We start from the raw sequence: 5,048 nt of genomic DNA, 5'->3' as shown, positions 1-5,048 counted from the left end.
AATGAAGATGTACGTTTTAAATAACTTATTAGGTGGCTTAAAAAAATATTAAATACACTAATGCGTTGTTAGAGGTTTGGTAGTCCCAGTTTGCATTTTATCAAAAAAAAAAAAAAAAAGAAAAATCATTATTAGTTATCTTTGTTATAACATTGTTTCTCATTCCACCATATCTTTATTTTTTCCCCCCTTTTTAGAAGATTTAGTTAGTTAATCATGTTGTTCAAGTTTAAAGAGAACCATTTTTTCGCAATCGTCTAAAACTAAAAAATAGTTCTCTATTTTAAATTAGTTAATGTTGAATTGCATTAAATGATGGATATAATTTTTCTAGTTTTTTTAATTATTAAATAAAAGATATATTAATATTAATCTAAAAATAAATTTGGTGTGGACACATAGTTAGTACATGGAATTTCATGTCTTTGACTTTATAATGTACTTTTATGTTTAAAATATATTTTCTTGTTTTACAAGAAAACAATTTATGAGAACGAAGATAATATCGTTGACATGAGTAATACACCCATTAGTAGGAAAGTTTGTGGTGTTACATGAGGGATTTGATTGCATCATATGATTGAGATAATTGGAGGAAGAATTCCTGTCTCATGGGATTATTTTCCCTAAAAATTAGTTGGCAGGTTTGATGTCTCCTTATTAGCGAGATCGGTACACTAGTAAGTGTTAAAACTCCTGGAAGGAGCTAGTTTTATGCCTCCAATCTCACTTGTTTATCATGTTTAGTGTGCTTAAATGTGTATAATTGTAGATTCTCAAACAAATCATGTATTCGTGCTACAGGTCAATTAGAGTTAATTTAGAACTATTCGGAGCAACACCGAGCACCCGATGCATGAAAGAGCAAAAAAGAACCAAAATGCACTTAGTAGCCAAGCCTTCTGTTGCTGGGTACCGCCTAGGAAAAAATGAAGGACAAGGTGAGGATGTTGTGACGTCATCCTATTGCATCATAGTGCTGCAAATCTTAGTAGATTGAGTTGCGCATGCAACATCTGTCGAAGAGCATCATAACACTTGTCAGCGCTACAACAAGGAGCATTGAGATGCTCCCTCGATTCTATATTCTCTCCCATTTTAGGTTTTTTCTACTAGGATCCATGGAGGCTGAAGAGACTCTCAAATTTCTTCTTCTTCTTCTTCTATATTTCTAGCACCTTTTAGTTTAGGTTTCTTTTGTTTTGAAATGTAGTCAAGGATGGATGATCATTCTCTTCTTTATCTCTTTGGATTGTTGAGGTAAGTGAGTTTTTGCGATTAGGTCATGTGATCTCTTAGCCATAATACTCCTACTTTATGCCACATTGAAGTTTTTTTTATTTCCTTGAGTTGAATGTGACATGGGATGTTTATGTTGATGACGAGGATTAAATTGACTCCGATGTCACGATCCCTCCTATAGAACTATCTTTTCTTTCATTCTCTAAATCGATACGTTTTGATCATCTACTAATGTTATAACTGAAAAATCTTATCATACGTTATTCAGGCACCTCAGCTTGAGTTGAAGGCACTTCAAGATCATTTGAATATGCTTACCTTGGAAATCTGGGGGACTTACCTGTAATCATCTCCAAAGAATTGACTATAGAACAGAAAGACAAGTTGGTGCAAGTTGTTCAAGAGCATAAGATAGGCATAGGTGGACCCTTACAATCTTGTAGTTTACATGCACATGATTGAACTTGAAGAGGGAACCAAACCATGGAGGTAGCTTTTCAGGTGTCTTAAACTCGATTTAAAAGATGTAATGATGAAGGAGATCTTCAAGCTACTTGAAGTAGGGATTATCCGCCCTATTGCAAATGGTGAATAGGTATGTCAAAATCATGTGTGTCCAAGAAAATAGGTATTGTTGATATTAAAAATGACGACGGTGTATTGGTAATTGTTAAAAATTAGAATGATGAAGGTTTGTGCTAGTGCACAGATTTTAGGAAACTTAATAATGTCACAGAGAAAGGTCAATTCCCCATTTTTTCATAGACTAGATGATCAAATGCTTAACAGTATATCCTTGTTCCATTGTAGATCTAGTTCATTTTTTGTCGTTAGTGCCTAGAAATTCTTACATCCTAGGCTTCTCGTTGTGTCTTCAGTTAGTCTCCTTTCATTTGTAGATAATATTATTCAAAGTTCATTCATTTCGTGGTTTGTTGTTTGAAATCGTTTGTAGACAAGGGATCAAATTAGTAAATGGTGTTTGATATCTCTAATGACTATATTGTGTGTAATGGTAGAGTTGAATCTAGAAATCATTTATTGTTTTATTACCTTTTATTAAGGCTATATAGGAGGTGTTCCCATTGGATCTCGCTTTGGGATTCGGAGCTTAATTTGATTTATCACTTGTGCAAGTTACTTGATTGGGACGTAAGGTCTGAAAACTTACTTTGTTGTTATTAATCATGTGCGGTGTGAATGTAATATACACGTCAACGGTGCTACATTGCATCTTCTCAAGGTGATTAATATGGATTAGTATGGTTGTTTGGTCTAAGGTATTTAATTATTTTTAAAATGGCCTGAGGTTTTCACTTGGCGGAGCCTAAGAGAGCTCTTCTCCTAAGGATCCTTTCCACTGAGTTGTGTGTGATTTTTTTTTTTTTTTTTTTTTGTGTTTTGTTGATTTATATGGTGTTTTGTTTGTTTCTTGATCTCAAGTTATGAAGTCCATCTCTCTTTTTAGTAATTCAATATCTTTGGAAAAAATGGATACCTTAATAGGGATCTTAAGCTTCCATAATCTCCGCCACCAACCACATGTATAATCTAACCTTGGCCCACTGTACAAGCCTCGATAAAAAAAAAAAAAAAGCACATTTGTAACCACTCTTTACCGAATACTATCCATTTTTACTATAGTGCCATGCCCACCAATCATCCATATTAGACAAGTTGGTAGGAAGTTTTAGAATTTCATTTATATCTTCAGGAATAAAAGTCGATTGCAATTTTACCAAATCCCAATAACCAATAGGCTATATAGACTTAGCAACCCATTTGTTGTCATTTATATCACTGTGAGTTATCACCCCAAACGTAGAAGGGCGAGATAGCCAAGTGTCCTTAAAAGGAAATGTTGACTACAAATTCCTAATAACTTTCCTTATGCCCTCCAGAAATATGAATCAGATTGGGAATGTTTTAACATCCAATATCGAGCATTAAGGGAAATAACTACCCTTTAAAACTTTGCTTATCAGGGATAAAGGATTCTGGAGGATCCACCATGCTTGTTTTGCTAAAAAAGGCTTGGGTTAAATAACTCAACGTTCCTAAAATTTAAGCCTCCCAACCTGTTTGACATACATAATTTTTCCCATCGCATCCAACGAATTTTCCTATTTAACTGAGATGAGCTCCACCAAAAGTGCGCACAAAACTCCATAATTTGAATGCAAAAGCCCTTAGGAAGGCGAAACCAACTCATTCGATACACAGGGATTGCCCGAGAAATGCTCTTAATAAGAATCTCTTTTTTCCAGAATAGAAAATAAATTTATCCTTCCAACCTTGCAGACCTTTCATACTATCTTTTATTGCCATAAAATCATGCTACTTTTTCTTGTAACAATAGTCGGCAAACCAATAGAACTTTTGATTAATGATTTAACGTAATTATATTAAATAATACTAATTTCAATTTATGATAATTATTTATGCTCTTACATTTAGTTAATTATTAGACAAAAGTTTAACCAACTAGGATGATATTGATCGGTATGGATGATATTGAATATACCAATTAAATCATATTTATATTAAATAAAGTATATTCTATGATGTAATAGTGTTTTGATATTCAAAAGTACTATGACATCGAAGTTTGGAGGTTCAATCTTCTACTCATGCAATAACATTCCGTTAATATTAGGTTAAATTACAATTTTTGTTGAATGCTAATATATTTTTTGTTTGTTTTTGAGAAAAAAAACAACAATGCAAACACTAACTATGGGAACGATTAAGTTTAAGAGTTACTAGGAGAACAAAGACTAAAATTGAATATTTATAATCATAATAACCAAAATAAAACATAACTTATAGAGACCATGAAATAGTATACCAACCTTAATTCCTAGTATTGGTATCTCATTCTTATAACTTTCTTTTAGAAAACGAGAAAACAAATATCATTGCTTGCTGAATCAAACAAATATTGAGCATTAAATAAACGATACACTTCATAGTTGACGGATAAAAAACATAGAGTAGGTGTTCGACAAACATTAGAATTTAAATATATGGTAAACTGCATAATATTTTCTTAAGTATAACGGGGGATGATGGGATTCGAACTACAGACTTCATAATCCATATATAGATGACATTTGAGCTATGCTTTGTGTTTGGTCAACTATATCAAACTAGTGTTCCCATTTATGTATAAGTTCATAAGAACTTTGAGGAATATTTAATAGATAAATGCCATCATCTCGAGCATACCACATGCAAGCCCTAAAATTGCACCGAGAACCCAACCACTCTCCTTTTTCTCTCCAAAACACTTCGAATGTGAGGTGAAGGTTTGTTGGAGTACTTAAAGTGCACCAAAAGAGCGTTGTGGACAATGCATTTTCCTGAAACTGCCATTGATAGGTTTGCCCAACTTCTACTATATGGTCTCCCAAATCGTCATCTTTTGATTTGCAGTGTGCGAATAGTTTCTGATTTGAACTTAATTGGTTCACAATTGCTACTGTCCATTTACTGAAAGAACGTGGGTATTTTGAACTCTTTGGCAAAGCTGAACATGGTTACATTATTGATCCTACAATGGTTAAAATCAAAAGAAGTGATGGAAGCAATAAGTTGTGTAAGAAACAATGACCCATGTCTTTTCTCTTTACTTTTAGGGTTTTGCTTTTCTTGATATGATAGGCTACGATTTGAGAAAGATCCAATTTATAATAGAATTATTTGGGTCATCATTAAAGAGGTTACTCTTTTAGGAATTTTTTTTGGTTTCCTTCAACATCTTTTTCCTTTTTTGAGATTTAATTGTAATTTAAGATGGGTTTGGT

At 33.1% G+C, this 5,048-nt stretch overlaps 1 long non-coding RNA gene across 1 annotated transcript; it reads left to right on the top strand.

The window, feature by feature from the left end:
- Positions 1–503: 503 nt before the first annotated feature.
- On the top strand, positions 504–2,113 carry LOC120069517 (uncharacterized). The gene is made up of 3 exons (XR_005479566.2): positions 504–680; positions 805–941; positions 1,511–2,113. It is a non-coding gene; the product is annotated as an uncharacterized LOC120069517 (long non-coding RNA).
- The last annotated feature ends 2,935 nt before the right edge of the window (positions 2,114–5,048 follow it).

The sequence above is a fragment of the Benincasa hispida genome, chromosome 7 (assembly GCF_027475165.1).
Source record: "Benincasa hispida cultivar pf3 chromosome 7, pf3_genome.v1.1, whole genome shotgun sequence".
Lineage (NCBI taxonomy): Eukaryota > Viridiplantae > Streptophyta > Magnoliopsida > Cucurbitales > Cucurbitaceae > Benincasa > Benincasa hispida.
Note: the sequence above shows the minus strand (reverse complement) of the source record. Positions and strands in the feature narration are given on the sequence as shown.